Source organism: Apium graveolens, chromosome 11 (genome assembly GCF_009905375.1).
Source record: "Apium graveolens cultivar Ventura chromosome 11, ASM990537v1, whole genome shotgun sequence".
Lineage (NCBI taxonomy): Eukaryota > Viridiplantae > Streptophyta > Magnoliopsida > Apiales > Apiaceae > Apium > Apium graveolens.
The window spans coordinates 197,998,858-198,016,134 of NC_133657.1; positions in this window are offsets into that span (position 1 = coordinate 197,998,858).

A 17,277-nucleotide genomic window follows, 5' to 3' on the forward strand; every position below is an offset into this window, starting at 1 on the left:
TGAAATTTATGCCTACAGTTCTTATAGACATAAATAGGGGGAGATTGTTAGGAATATATGTGCATTAGTTTGATGATATGTTTAACAAAACACTTAAGTAGAAATTTAGTGTCTGTAGCCTCAACGGATAAGACCACTTTGGCTATCCGTTGATGGTGTAGCTTTACTTAGAAATAAGTCTAGTATTGTAGCATATTTCAGTCTCTGTATTTAAAATTGTAATTCTTAGAAGTTGAGAGAAACTATGAGTCATGTTGACTACTAGATGATATGCAGATAGGAAGGCCAATTGTAAATATTTCATGCCTTGTAATTTTGTATAAATGAAGTGGTATCAACGGATGACTTAAAAGACCTTCAACGGATGAGAAGCTAAGCTTCAACGGATGTCTCTAAAGCTTCAACGGATAACATCCTTCAACGGATGAGAGCATCAACGGATGAAAGCTTCAACGGATAACATCCTTCAACGGATGAAGTCATCAACGGATGAAAGCTTCAACGGATGTTCTGCTAATCAGCCGTTGATAAGTGGTAGTTGTACCTACAAGCAGAGGCACGTGGGTTGACAGAGAAAACTGAGATGTGGTAGCCGAATTTCAGGATCAACAGAAAAAGCAGCCGTTCTTCTTTTGTACAAAGTTGCAATAGTCAACAAAGTACTTGAGTGAACAGGAAAAGAAGCAAGTGAAGAACTTATTTTACTATTGTAATTTTATATTGTTTTTCACTTGTACACTTGGTAATATATATATGAACCAAGAAGAAGCTAGTAATTAGAGAGATTTTTCCAGAGCTGTTAAGAAATATCTTGAGAGAAAATTCATCTAGTTTGTACTAGGATGCAGCTGTGATCAACATTGTTGAACACAGATTTTCTAATACACCATCTCTGGTGGAACAACAAATCCACCAGAAAAGTTTTTAAGGTCTGTTGTGTTCTTTACATTTGTGCTTGAATATATATCTGTCTGTATTAGCTTAAAGCAATTCACACACTTGTTCTTCTTGAACACACAACTTTATAAACTGCTCAAAACTTGAAAAAGTTTTGAGATTTACATTCAACCCCCCTTCTGTAAATCTCATTGTTAGTCTTCTAGGAATAACAGGAGGATGTAGCTAGAAGTGAGCTTTTATCCTTTTTAAGCACTGCAGTTTGTTGGGAAACTGCAGTGTGGCTAGGCTGGGATTCACTCAACTCTCCATCCTTATTCTTGGGGTTTCTTTGATGTTCACCCCTTCCCTCACCTGACTTTCCCTCCTTCACACTCCCCTCTTTTGCTTTTGTGGATTTTACAACTTGTATCTTTTGAGAGATACCAGAGGGGGTTTTCTTTGATTTAGATTTGGAAATTGTAGAGGGTTTGGAGGCTTTGGTAGGCAACTGTTTGGTTATTGGCACAGTTGCCATAGCTTCTCCTGAAGTCAAAGAAATAGTGGAGGTTGGAATAGTTGTTGGGATGGATGAACTTACCTCACTTACCTGAGGTGCCTGCATTACAGGAAAGTAGAACATTGGCACATCCCTGTGATGGTTGGCCCTATTCAGATCTGCAATGATCCTCCTCTCTTGAACCCAACAATCCAGTTTGTTGTTAGGGTTCTCAAGAACTATTTCTTTACAGAGGTGGTTAGCCGATAACATAAGAAATCTGGCATATTAAACATTCTTCCCTCTTTTATTTAGCTCTCCAAATTTGTATCCTAACTCAAACATGATAAGGTCACTGAAGTTGTAAAATTTATCTGTAACTAGCATGTATAGCATGTTAAGCATGGAAATATTCACTGAATCAAAATTACTGATTTTTCCAGAGAAGACCTTAGTAACTACATCACACATGAAACTTCATTCCTTCCTAAGACCCATTCTCCTAATATCACTCATTTTAGAAGTGGAAAGTGCATAGTGAATGGAATTAAGCATATTGATAATATCAGTGTCATTGTGTGGTGAAGTCACACTATTATCAGGAATTTTGAAACATGCTTTTATTACATCACTATTGATACAAAACTCATTACCTTTGATGGTTAGAGTGATGGTCTTGTCAGCAGAGTTGTAAATAGCAGTGGTCCACATCTCTTCAACAACCTCACAGAAGATTGTGGGTGACTCCAGCAAGGCATAATTTAGCTTGCAATTCTTCACAAAGTCCATCATCTTGTGATAGTCCTCTGATTGCTGAATACCCTTATTGACCAAAGCAGTGAAGTTGTTTTTCTCATAAATGAACCCATTTTGAGACATAATCTTTACTACAGGAGCCATTGTTAGAGAATGAAAGCTTGAAGAGAAGGAGAATATTTGCTTGAGAGAGAATGAAATAAAAGCAGTTGAATTTGAGAAAGATAAAAGAAAACAATTGCTATGAAATAAGCTTTTATACTATCTTAAAAATAACTGATAAAAATAATAAAGTAAAGTAAATTAACCAATAGAAATTGCCTAAAATAGCCGTTTTAAAATAAAACTGTAAAAATTCCACCCATTATCCGTCGTGTAATGCTTACAAACTGTAAGTATACTCGATGGATAATGTTCAGGGAATTAACGGCTGAGATTTAGACAATTCGACAGATGAGGATAAACTGATATCCGTCGAGACATAAAGTATTCCAGAAAAATAATTGACTTTTATTAGCAAGTAGTATATCGACGGATGACTAAACTCGATGGATAAGGGTCATCCGTCGAGATGCAAATTTTGACTTAGCCAAAATTTCATCCAAGATTAAAAGATTAACTAAATTTCTGGCTTCATTACAACTTGCAAAATAACTCAGATAAATTTAAGAGTAATTAAGCATACCTAACTCACTTACCAACCTTGAAAAGGTGGATTCATCCAGTGGCTAGGTAAAGATATCTGCAAGTTGCTTCTCACTTGGAACAAAATGTAATTCCACAGTACCATTCATCACATGTTCCCTTATGAAATGGTACTTGATGTCTATGTGCTTTGTCCTTGAATGTTGCACTGGATTTTCAGTGATGGCAATTGCACTTGTGTTATCACAGAAAATAGGAATCCTTTCAACTTGCAAACCATAGTCTAGCAATTGATTCTTCATCCATAAAATCTGTGCACAGCAACTGCCAGCAGCAATATATTCAGCTTCAACTGTAGAAGTAGAAACTGAATTTTGTTTTTTACTGAACCAGGACACAAGCTTGTTTCCTAGAAATTGACAAGTTCCTGTTGTGCTCTTTCTATCTATTCTACAACCTGCATAATCTGCATCTGAATAACCAATTAGATTAAAACCAGAATCTCTAGGGTACCAAATGCCAAGTTTTGGTGTTCCCTTGAGATATCTGAAAATTCTCTTAATAGCTATCAAGTGAGATTCTCTAGGATCATCCTGAAATCTATAGCATAAATATGTAGCAAACATTATATCTGGTCTACTAGCTGTTAAGTACAGAAGTGAGCCAACCATGCCTCTATAACTTGAAATATCCACAGACTTTTCAGTAGTGTTTAGTTCAAGCTTAGTTGCAGTGGCCATGGGAGTTTTTGCAGATGTGCAATCCATTAGATCAAACTTCTTTAAAAGATCAAAAATATATTTAGATTGACTAATGAATATTCCATCACTAACTTGCTTAACTTGCAAACCAAGAAAGTAAGTTAGTTCTCCCATCATGCTTATTTCATACTTACTTTGCATCAATTTGGCAAACTTTTTGCAAAGTTTCTCATCTATAGAGCCAAAGATAATATCATCTACATAAATTTGAACAAGTATACTAGAGCCATTAACATTTCTGAAAAATAAAGTTTTATCTACAGTACCTCTTGTGAAATGATTTTCCAAAAGGAACTTTGATAAAGTGTCATACCAGGCTCTAGGTGCTTACTTCAGTCCATAAAGTGCTTTCAGAAGATAATAGACATATTCTGGAAAATTTGGATCTTCAAAACCAGGAGGTTGACTAACATACACTTCTTCCTCCAAATCTCCATTTAGAAAGGCACATTTGACATCCATTTGATAAACCTTAAAATTGGCATGGGCTGCATAGGCTAAGAAGATTCTGATGGCTTCAAGTCTTGCAACAGGAGCAAAAGTTCATCAAAATCTATTCCTTCTTGCTGACAATAACCCTTAGCAACCAATCTAGCTTTATTCCTGATTACTATGCCATTTTCATCCATCTTGTTTCTGAATACCCACTTGGTGTCTATTGGATTCTTTCCTTTAGGCTTGGGTACCAGCTTCCATACATTATTCCTTTCAAATTGGTTTAGCTCCTCCTGCATAGCTAAAATCCAATCAGGATCCAACAAAACTTCTTCTACCTTCTTTGGTTCTTCCTTTGACATAAAGCTGTTGTATAGACATTCTTCCTGAGTTGCTCTTCTTGTTTGAACTCTAGAAGAAACATCACCAATGATAAGCTCAAAGGGGTGATCTTTTGTCCATTTCCTTTGTTGAGGTAGATTAGCTCTAGATGAAGAGACCTCATGATTGTCTTGATGTGTGATTGAGTTTTGATTGCTAGAAACTCCCCCTGAGTTTGTGGATCTTTGATTTAAGAAAGGAGAATTTTCTATAGGTGATCTGTCTTGACCTCCTGCTCCTTTTGATAACCCAATGGATGGTGAATTTTGAGTACCGACGGATGAGGCAGGTTGTCTTCCGACGGATAACACAGATTGCCTTCCGACGGATGAAGCATTATGCAACTCCACGGATGTTGAGTTTTGTGCTTCATCGGTGGTAGATTTGTCTACATTATCTTTAGACACTGTTTCTTGATCACTCTCATCATCACTGTCATCACTAACCATCTCCACATTGTCGAATTTGAGGCTCTCATGGTAATCTCCATCTTTTAGTCCTTCAATCTTTTTATCATCAAATACAACATGTATAGATTCCACAACAATGTTGGTTCTTAGATTGTAGACTCTATATGCTTTACCAACAGCATATCCAACAAAAATTCCTTCATCTGCTTTAGCATCAAACTTCCCATTTTGATCAGTTTGATTTCTCAGGATATAGCATTTGCAGCCAAAGATATGAAGAAAGTTTAGAGTTGGCTTCTTGTTCTTGAACAATTGATAGGGAGTCATGCATCTTGCTTGATTAATCAGAGAAATGTTCTGAGTGTAGCATGCAGTATTTACAGCTTCGGCCCAGAAATATGTTGGTAGTTTAGATTCTTCAAGCATTGTCCTTGCAGCTTCAATAAGTGATATGTTCTTCCTTTCCACTACTCCATTCTGTTGTGGAGTCCTTGCTGCTGAAAACTCATGCAGTATCCCATTTTCTTCACAAAATGCTCTCATGACAGAATTCTTGAATTCAGTTACATTGTCACTCCTGATTCTTCTAACTTTGAAATCAGGATGATTGTTGACTTTCCTTATGTGATTGATGATGATTTCACTAGCCTCATCTTTAGACTTTAGAAAATATGTCCAAGAGAACTTTGAGAAATCATCTACAATTACTAGGCAAAATCTTTTCCTTGAGATGGACAATACATTGACTGGTCCAAACAAATCCATGTGAAGCAGTTGTAAAGGCTCTTCAATTGTTGAATCAAGTTTCTTCCTGAATGATGCTTTGATCTGCTTCCCTTTTTGGCAGGCATCACACATTCCATCCTTTGAAAACTCCACTAGAGGAATACCTCTTACCAATTCTTTCTTTACCAGCTCATTCATGGTCTTGAAGTTTAAATGAGATAGCTTTTTGTGCCATAGCCAACTTTCATCCTGACTTGCTTTACTGAGAAGACAAGTTACAGATTCTGCTTTAGTTGAGTTGAAATCAGCTAGGTACACATTTCCTCTTCTCACACCAGTGAGAACCACTTTGTTGCTTTGATTATTAGTCACAACACAGGCTTCTTTGTTGAAGGTTACTGAATTGCCTTTGTCACAAAGCTGGCTGATACTCAACAGATTGTATTTAAGACCATCCACTAAGGCAACCTCCTCGATGATGACATTGTCCTTTGAAATCAAGCCATATCCCACAGTATAACCCTTGCTGTCATCTCCAAAAGTAATACTTGGGCCTGCTCTCTCCTTAAACTCTGTGAGCAGGGTAGAATCACCAGTCATGTGTCTTGAACAACCACTGTCCAAGTACCAAAGATTCGTTCTGTTTCCCTGCACACATCAAAATCAAATCAAGTTGATTTTGGTACCCAAGTTTTCTTGGGTCCTGCCTTGTTAGCTTTCTTCTTCTGTTTCTTAGGTCTTAATTCATTTGACTTAGGAATTTCAGATTCTTCCTTAGTCATTTGGGTTGGACCTTTGAAACCATTTAATGCAATAGAATTATTATGCATATTATGGCTAACAGGAAATGGCATGCTTGGTGTAAACATGTTATTCCAGTAAGGCATGCTAAATGGCATTTGAGGCATACTGTATGCAGCATAATATGGATTAGATGTAAAAGACATATTAGCAAACTGTGCATTCATGTTCTGTGTAGGCATAGCATTAACAGGAATGGGAGGCATGGTATTCATGTTAGGAAATTGAGTTGAACAGACATGGGAGTAGGCATGGCAGATTTGCAATTAACAGACAAATGATTTACACTACCACATTTGACACAGATTTTTCTAGGAGCATATTTATCATGTGTGTAGTTATTGTGTTTGTTAATCCCTACTTTACCATTCCTGTTGTTTTTCCTTTTAGTCTCTGTTTTTATCTCAATTTTCTCAAGTCTGTCACTTAACTGTTTGACAGTCATGTGACCAACATTAGCCCTTTTTCCTTTCTTAACTTGACTTGACTCTCCTGAAACAAAGTTCTTGGAAAAGACCCATACTTCTCATTCAGCTTGATTAGTTTGGCTTTGCTAATGGGCTTGCTCACAGCCGACGGATGAGGATTTTCATCTTTCGACGGATAACACTTTTTGTTATCCGACGGATAGTCCTCATCATCCGTCGAGTCTACATCTGTCAGCAAACCATCTACCAAATTAGGTTCTAGTTTCTCTTTACTCTTTTTCCAGGCTTCATCACAAAAAGACTCAATTCCTTGAACTTTGGTGATTTGAGCATGGACATCCCTGGATGTTTTCCATGCTTTAATCACCTCTTGTTCACGCTCGAGCTGCTTCTTTAAAATCTCTTCCTTTTTCAAGGACTCAGTTAATTCCTCCTTGGCAATCTTACACTCAATTCTTAGTTTCTCAAAATCAACAAACTGAGACTCAAGCACATTATTCCTCTCACTTAAAAACAAGTTGTTTTCTTTTATTTTAGCATTTTCTTTAGTAAGAGACTTAAGTGTAACACGCAAATGATATAATTCTGTAGACATGTCATTTATGGCATCATTACACTCATCTTTAGATAAATGTGCAAGGTTTGTAGTAATTACCTGATTGCTTGAGGAACTTGTCTCTGTTTCATCAGACTTGGCCATTAGGGCTAGATTGACATAACTGACATCTTCATCTTCATCCAAACCATCTGCTGCCCAGTCATTCTCTTATGTAATAAAATCCCTTTCCTTTTGTTTAAGTAGATCAAAGTATTTTTGCTTATAATCCACAGACTCAAACCTTTTCTTACTGGAATCTGACTTTCTACACTCATTTGCAAAATGCCCTGCCAAACCACATTTGAAACATTTGAATTTTGACTTATCCACCATGTTTCTATTTGGCTTGGCTGCTCCAAAGTTCTTCTTAAACTTGAGCTTGGCAAATCTCCTGGATAGAAATGCTAGGTGCTCATCAATGTCCTCCATGTCATCTTGGCTCAATGAATCTTCACTTTCTACTGCAAGCCCCTTGCCCTTGTTCTCACAGACCTTAGAAGTTGACTCAACAGCTTCCATCTTCACTTCCTTCTCCTTTTCCAAATCAGCAACTAGTGCAATGGATCCTCCTTTCTTCTTTCCTCTCTTCATCCTTTCATCCTGCTCTATCTCAAGCTCATAGGTCTTCAAGATGCCATACAGTCTCTCCAAAGTAAACTCTTTATAATCTTGTGAGTTTCTTAATGAGACTGTCATTGGTTTCCATTCCTTTGGAAGAGATCCAAGGAATTTCAGATTAGAGTCTTTGGTCTGATAGACTCTTCCATGCAACTTAAGAGCATTTAGTATTTTTGAAATCTACTAAAAATGTCAGTGAGTGACTCACTTTCCTCATTGTGAAAATGCTCATATTGCTGAATCAAGAGCTGCATCTTGTTTTCTCTAACTTGCTCAGTGCCATCACAGATTATCTGTATAGTATCCCAGACTTCCTTGGCAGTTTTGTAGTTGATAATGTTGTCAAACATGTCTGCATCAACTCCATTGAACAGAATGTTCATGGCCTTTTTATCCTTCCTGACTTGTTCAATATCAGCATCAGACCATTTGTGCCTTGGCTTGGGAACTGATGGCTCGTTTCCTGTTGCAGCTCTCATTGGAACATGAGGGCCTCTTTCTATTCAGTCCACATAGGCCTCATCTTGAGAAAGCATATGAAGATGCATCTTTACCTTCCAATGATGGTAATTATCTTTATCTAGAAAAGGAATCTTGACTCCAACGTCTTTCTTGTTCATCTTGCTGAATTGTTTTGATATTTAAACTCTTTGTAGATTAAGAGCTTGCTCTGATACCAATTGTTAGTCCCTTAACAATATAGCAAAAATTACAGAAGGGGGGTTGAATGGAATTCTTGAACCTTTTTCTCGAAATAAAAATGTTCAACTCGAATATAGATATAAGTGTTTTGATTAGCACAATGCGGAATAGAAACTTAATTGAATCAAAACATAAGTAGTTAAAAACAAGAGTCTTTAAAAACTTTCTGGTAGATTTAAACAATTCCACCAGAGATATATATTATATATCGAGAGGACTCTGTGTGCAAGAATGCTCACAGCTGCTTACAAATTGAACTACTGTGAATACAGGAAAATGCTAAAGATTCTGCTTACAAAGATTTCTCTATTTTTCTTTTGTATCTCTGCTCTCCCTTTTTATTTGCTACGTTCTTGGTTTATATATTACCAAGATTACAAAGTAAAAAAGACCGAATACATATAAAAACTATCAGTCTTAAGCTTTGCTGCTTTTCGTCTTCTTTTACCCAGTCAATGGGCTTCCACAGTAGATTTGTATACATCTCGACGGCTGTGCTCAGTTTTCACTGTTCAACTGCTGTTTGAATTCTTTATATGATCATCCGTTGGACTTTATGAGTATCCGTTAGATATATGATCATCCGTCGACTTTCTGAACATCCGTTGATGGCTTCATTGATTATCCATCGACTGCTATATTAAACATCCGTTGATAGTCATTTGATCATCCATCGATGGCTTTGTTAATCATACGTTGGTAGCTATTTTGGCACTTGACTTCATTTCACTTATGCAGAATTACAAGACATCATTTATATACAGTTAATCAACATATTCTGCATATCTAGTTCAACATGACTTGTAGACTACTACAGAATCTATACAAAGATGTATACAGAACTGTGCTACAGACTCATTATTACATAAGCTACTAACCCGATGGATAATAAGTTAACATCCGTCGGGACTGTAATGAGTTATCCGTCGGGACTATAATTCTTATCCGTCGAGTGCTACATTATTTCACTAAGTAACATCTACTTAGATGTTTTGTTTATGAAATCATCAAGTACACAACATATGCACAACAATACTCAGGAGATATACCTCAAGACCAGCCACCAGTGCTACATCATCAATGATAATATTTCTAGAAATTAACTTGCCATATCCCATTGTGAATCCTTTATTGTTGTCTCAAAAAGTCACTAATGGGTTTGCCATTCCCTCAAATTGTGATAGTAGGGTTTTATCACCTGTCATATGCCTAGAGCGTCCACTCTCTATGATCCATATGACTTTCTTCATATTTTCTTGCACACAATGAGGATTAACTGTGTTTAGCTACACAAGCAGTGTTAGGTACTTTCTTCTTGTAAATAAAATTTGCAGAAGTAGAATATGATGATTCAGAAATAACAGTGTTCAATGCTTGATTTGTATTTTCCTTTTTAGTTGTAGATCTACTCTCAGTTTATCACAGCTTATCATCACTTTCATTTGGCAAGGAATGCAATCAAACTTGTCACGGGAGGAATAGGGATCTTCAGCCTTTGCTTCATTGTATTTGCATGTTCCCATTTTTGGCTCACTAACAGCCTTTTTACAAAAGTGAGTTAGGTGATTTGTAGAGACACACTTCTGACATTCTTTTCTAGGAGTATCTGCAACAAATGCAAAGTTATTGCTCTTGTTTACTCCAATTTTTCCATTCTTGTTCTTCTTTTTCTTTCCTGCATTCTCAATCTTGATTTCTTTGATTGGTATCTTAGAAACTTGGTTGACCATGGGCTTCTTCTTAATTTCAGCAATAGGAGTGGTTTCTTTATTTTTCTTTTCAGTATCTTCATTTGCAAGTTCTTGCTTGATTACCAACTCTTCTTCACTGAAATTGACTTCACATGCTTTGAACAAAGGTGCATCAGCTTTTCTCAGCATAACAGGGACATCTTGATTGGCAACTATTTTACCTTTGTCACCTTTATTTTTCTTATTGTTGTTCAAGGCATCATAGTCCAAACCAATAGTTATGTTAGCACATGGCTTGTTATTCTCATGGTACTTTCCAACCAACTGAGATGCATTTCTGAAAGACTTCAGTTTTACCTCATTCTTCCCCAACTTTTCCATCAACACAGCTTCTATTTCACTTGCACACTTGAGCTTGTTCTTCAAATATTCATTTTCTTGCTTAACAGTTTCAAGCTCAACAAGCTGTAGTTCCAATTCTTGCTTCTCAATCTCAAGCTTCTCATTTATCTTTGACAGTCTACTCACTTTCTCATTAGCCGCCACCATGCTTGTGTGGATATGAAACATCTCTACACTCATTTTTTCAACAGTTTCTTTATATTGGCTTGTATTTAAATCAATGGTAGTTAGAGTTGGTACCTCCGATTTTGATGAGGATGATTTTCCTTGCTCAAGATCCATAAGTGCATAGTTTCCAAACTCTTCATTCTCATCTTCTTCATCAGTGTCATCTCAACTCTTGCCTTCAGCTATGTAAGCCTTTCCTTGACGTTTCTTCATCAGTAGCAAAGTGACCTAACTCATCACAGTTGAAGCACCTTATCTTTGATCTGTCAACAGATCCAGTCTTGTAGACACCTTTGTTAGCTGAGTTATAATGATCTTTTTGTTTTCAATTGTTGTTGTTTGAAGATTGTCCCTTGTTCTTGAAAAATCTTGGCTTTTTGACCCTTATGTTAGAAAATTTTCTAGCCAAGTAATCCATAGATTGGTCCATCTCATCTAGCTCATCAAGGTGTAGAATTTATCTTCCTCTAGCTCAAAAACAACTTGTTTCTGAGGTACTTTGTTCTTTTGCTCCACACCATGAATAACTAGAGCTTGAGCATCTTGTTCATCTTCACTTGCTTCATTGTCATTAACAGCAAAGGCACTGGAACCATCAACCACATGTCCTTGATTTGCCTTTAATAACTTTTTTTGCAATATTTCAAACTCATATGTTTTCAAGATCCCATACAAAACTTCCAGTGTTATTCTGCTAAAGTCTCTTCCTTCTCTAATAGCTGATATTTTTTATTCAAGGTGGTCAGGAAGAGCTAGCAAGAACTTTAGGTTAACCTTCTCTGCTTCATAATATTTATCATGAAATTGCAAATCATTTATCAATTTGTTATACCTTTCAAAATCTTCAGTAATTTCTTCTTTAAGCTTTGCCATGAAACCCTCATATTGAGACACCAGTATTATCCTTTGATTTGATCTTACTTCCTCTGTACCCTCACACAAAATCTCAAAATTTTCCCATATCTTTTTGGCTGTGTCATAGTTGACAATATTGTTGTACATGACATTGTCAAGTGACTCTATCAGAATTAGTTGCAGGCTACTATCCAGAGAGACTTTTTCCTTTTCAAATTCAGTGTATTTTGAGGGGTCTTTGGGGTCATTATGAGCTTGGATGACCATGTCTCCATCAGTAGATTCATCAACCTTTTCCATGGGAGTAAAAGGGCCATTCTTGAGAATCTGGATATATAGTGGGTTGGCCATCCTTATGAACAGCATCATCTTCTTTTTCCAAAGTGTATAGTTGATTTTATCAAAGGCTGGTATCTTGATACTGCTTATCTTTTGTGCACTCATACTTCCAAGATCTTTATCTGTTTACTTTCAGATTTTGCTCTGATACCACTTGTTAGATATTTAGTACAACACAGAGGGGGGTGAATCTGTTTCTTTGGATTTTTAGTCTTTTTAAACAGTTGGATATTAGATGAACAAAGCAGTTTCTAATTTGTAGAGATATTGTGTTTTGACAGAAATAAAACAACAAGCACAATATTTGAAAACTCACTTAATTTGTATTAATTAATTTTGTCTTGCTACAAATTATGTGTTCTTAAAAATATAAGAACTCGGCTTCTTCCTTGAAAGAATACAAGAAAATATGAATCTGTTTGTTACTTCTAAACTAAGGACCAGTGCATGTTTACACTAGCAGCATGGGTTTATAAGACTTGCACTAAAATGTATTAAACTACTTTCTAAAGCAACCTTTTTCTATTTCCATTTCTAGCTTAGCAAATCCGTGTGGAATCTTGCAGGTCTATGACCATCCTTTGTCCAATTAATCTTGGCCCTTGATCTTGTATTATCCTTGCTACTTTGTAGACTTTTCAATCTAGTTGATAGATCGTTTGTTGAATGATGATCTTGGATATTCAATTTGTTTGCATTCTGTACTTGAGAGGCATATCGACATCTCTAATTTGTTCTATAGAGAAGTGACATCTCGATAAGTGTAATGACTTATCGAGATCTCTGAGTTCTCTATAGGTATATTTGACTTGTCGAGCTCTCTTGATCTTTACATGTGAAATGATTTGTCGATATGTCTGAGATCTCTAAATGTAGAAATGACTTGTCGATATCTCTGAGATATCTATATACATTTTGACTTGTCGATATATCTGAGATCTCTAATGAGAAACTGACTTGTCGATATCTCCAATTTTTCACATCTTCATTTTGACTTGTCGATATCTCTGAGTTCTCCACATGCAGAAATGAATTTTCGATATCTACAGTTCTCTACATCTTCATTTGACTTGTCGATATCTCTGAGACTTCTCTATAAGTCATTTTGGAATTCTCGATAAGTTAATCTGAGCTTCTCAAATGAATTCTCGATATAACTTGATCTGTGACTTGTCAATATCTTGACTTAGAACATTTTTCATAAAACAGTTTTATTCAACTCCAAGCTTCTACACTTTTCTCTGAGTCATGATCATGGCTTGATCTTCTTTCAGAGTTTATTCCTTAGCTTGAATCTGTTTACTGAAAAATACTCCAGTCTAATCTTCTAACCTTTTTACAGACTCAAGAAATACAATACAGAATACAAAATTGATTATCAAACAACTAAATCTCAGGGTTGTCAATGTGACTTAGTTTTGTTATTGTATAGGCATATCTTGCACAACAGGCACCTCCTAAAAGGCCTCATATTAATGGAGTTGTTTGGATGCTTATATTCTAGCAATTTGTCCCTCTCACAAATGATGTGGGATAACTCTTAACAATCTCCCCTTCACACATCGAGCTCGACACCTACCGAATCTGCCACCTGATTGTGTGATCTGACTCCCCGTTGACCCATACTGGAATCCTTCTGGCTTTCTGACTCCCCCTAGGCCCATACTGGAAGGTCCACCCACCTTTTGCTTGAGCCCATACTGGGTAGCCCATCTACCTCCTCCTAGGTCCATTCTGGGAGCCCGTCTGAGATTATTCAGGACCGTTTATAACCATAGCTCTTATAGCATTTGTTGGGCTTGTTTAGCAGGCCTAACTCCAAATTAGTATTACAGTGTCCCCTCTGGGTCGAGCCCTCACAGATTTGTTTTTGGAACCTACCAAAAGTTCTCATACGAATGAAGTTATATGACTGCTTATATTCTAGCAATCTGCCCCTTCCACAAACGATGTGGGATAACTCCTAAAAAAATGGCATACGTATACTAAGGGGGCGTTTGGATCGTTAGTTGGAATCAGATACGGGAATGTAAATGAGAGGTAAGGTAATAGAGTTAATGGGAAAGAAAATGACATGATATCTCAAGTGGTATGTGGGGAATGATTTACCTATTTAAGGGGAATGAAGTTCTCATTCACTATCACTAAATTGTTAATCAAAACACAAATACATGTGATTGCGGTTTCGATTCTTGTTAACCGGACTTATTAATCACGAACTAAACGCTCCCTACGACTTTTTGGTTGATGAAAACAGACTTATGAAGAACAATCATCAGGCAACCAGCAAATCGGGCTTTTGTCTACTTCGAAATCAGGCGTTCAAAGAAGAAAATCCAAAATGTCACTCTATTCGGGTTATTGTTGTTGGAGTATATTACTATTAGAAATATATATTGTGAATTGTAATCAAAGTAAGAAGATGACCAGATTGACCGAGGGAAGCGGTTTATTTTTCGGAGAGAAATAGGGAGAGAACAGAAAAAAAAAATTAATTAGTGTCGAAAAACTTATTCTTTACCGAATAATAAATATATTTTCTGACTAAGCGTCTAGGCGTAGCTTTTTAATTGTTTTCAAAATTCTGTTCATATCTCTTTTATAATAACTTTGTTTCTTTACTATTAAGAAAACCTTACCTTATTTTTTACAATAACAAAATTTGAGCCACCCTGTGCCCTCTGGCAGGTCAGGTCACCCCCATCGATAAATTTAATACAAGCAGGCCCAAAACTTAAGCTCAACACCTAGACGTTTCTTCCCGTTCCCCAACCTGCACCTCAGCCCAGTGAATAAGGCTTAAAAATTCATGGTTTTACACAGTCTAAACAAAGTGATTTTCCATCATAACACAGCAAGGATTACAATTTTCAGGTGTGTCCATAAACACACTAAGTGGTTTAGGACATTATTTATGTACATTGTTTCCAACACTAATTATATTTTATTATTAAAATAATAATATATTTAAAATAATAATTATAGGTATAATATATTTGAATTATAATTGAAGGGAAGAAAATTGATGAGAGGAGAAAGACAAGTAAAAATGAGGGAAATTAATTTTTTATTTATAAAAATTAAGTAAGAAATGCATATGGTGCCTTATAAATAAGACTGGAAGAGTTTGTCATGTGAAGCATTACTAGACATTGTTGAAAGTTCTTTTATTTTGCTCTGTCTCTCAGTTACCACGTTAAATCTGGTCTTGATGACGACAGTTCTTTGCTTTAATAACGTTTATTAATAAGTGAAACCTCCTTTCAAGTATTACTAGGTTTCACTTATTTTTTGGTATCACCATCTTTTGGTTTCACATGATTCATGTTATAACTCTAACTTTAATTGTATTATTATTATCTTTTTGATTTCGATATGACTTATAATTCTATATATATATATATATATATATATATATATATATATTATTTTTACCCGTTTTTCATTATTAATAAATTTTTTAAGTGATACTTTATTTTCACTTATTTTTTGGTTCTATCACTTTTGTTTTTTTTTTGTTTTTATGATTTATGGTGTAACTGTAAGTGTAATATTTTTATCCTTTTTGATTCTTATATGACTTATAATTCTATATGTATTATTTTTTACCCGTTTTTCTTTATTAATAAACGAAACATATTCACTTATTTTTTAGTCCGACCACCTTTTGGTTTCACATTTTATAACTTCAAGTGTATTATTTTTATCTCTTTTTATTCCTATATGACTTATAATTGTATATGTATTATTTTTACTCATTTTTAAATTTTTTATAAGCCATAATTTTTTATTATTATTATTATAGGTTTGATTGCTATTTTTAATTATATTTTAAAATAAATAAGTTCATAAATTGGCTCAACTAAATAGGTTCCGAGAAATATAAACCACGACCAAGTAAATAGGCCAAGTGTTTAAATTGAAATTTTTTAATTTAGAAATTTTTAATTTGTTGGTAGAATTCCATTTTAATAAAATGGTATGAATATTATAAAAGTTGTATTTTGGTTTCACCACTAGAAAATAATAAAATTGTTCAAACCGTGATATGATTACAATTCTATTTTCGTAGAACTCCAAATTATTTCTTGATAGGGTACTTGGTTTCATTTTAGTACGGTTACGCCGTATTTTAGTTCCACCCTTATAGTTCTCTTTCATGTCGATTAAACAAAATATAGATCGGAATCATATTATAATTACGATATTTCTTTTTTTCGTAGAATTCTTTTTTATTAAAATAGTAAAATGGAATCATTTAAACAGTGTTATTATTAATTAATAAGGAAATCATCTTCTAAAGGATACTTTGGTTTCACCTCTTTTCAGTTTTACGAACTTTTGGTTTCACCCTTTTTTAAATCTTGCTATACCTCTAAATATACCATTTTTATTCTTTTTTATTCATATATGACTTATAATTTTATATGTAATACTTTACCCGTTTTTTGATTCTTATATACCACATAATTATATTGTTTTTATATAAACAAAATCGTATATACATTGTAATTGTAATTGCTAGATTCTTACGTACATACAGAATGCTATTTTAGCACCAATTGCAAATTTATACATACATAATGAATATTTTATCAGAAAAAATTATGCAATTACAAACTATATAAAAATACAAATTCAGCTAACAATAAGAAATTTAATATGCAATTACTTAGTGCTGTTGATTTAATTTTTTGTTAAATTATCCATCAATTGTGTCGCGACTAAAATTTTGATGTAAAATATTAGTTATGTCTTTTTTAATAATAGATACATAATAACGTTGAGTTTGTTGTTATAATAAGATTTGAAATAATGAAAGCTACATATAATTTAAAAATAAAAATTGCAATAATCGTACAATTTTATTTATTATATATTTTAATAAAAAAAAATTAAAATTAATTTTTATAATCATTATTAAATATTGATATTTTGATCTAAACGGGTTATCTACTAGTTTTAATTATTAGCAAAAATAAAAAATTCTTATAAGCCAAGCCCAACGAGTACAGCTAGCGAACTGTTAGGTTGTATCTTTCAACAACTTTATGTTGTCCAGGGAAGTGATCAAGCATGTGTAGACTGTAGATCATTCATGCAAATATGCAAGTCAAGATTAATTAGACTGTGTATTAAAAGTTTCCTGAATTAGGTTAGCCGACAGAAAACCACATATTTTATGC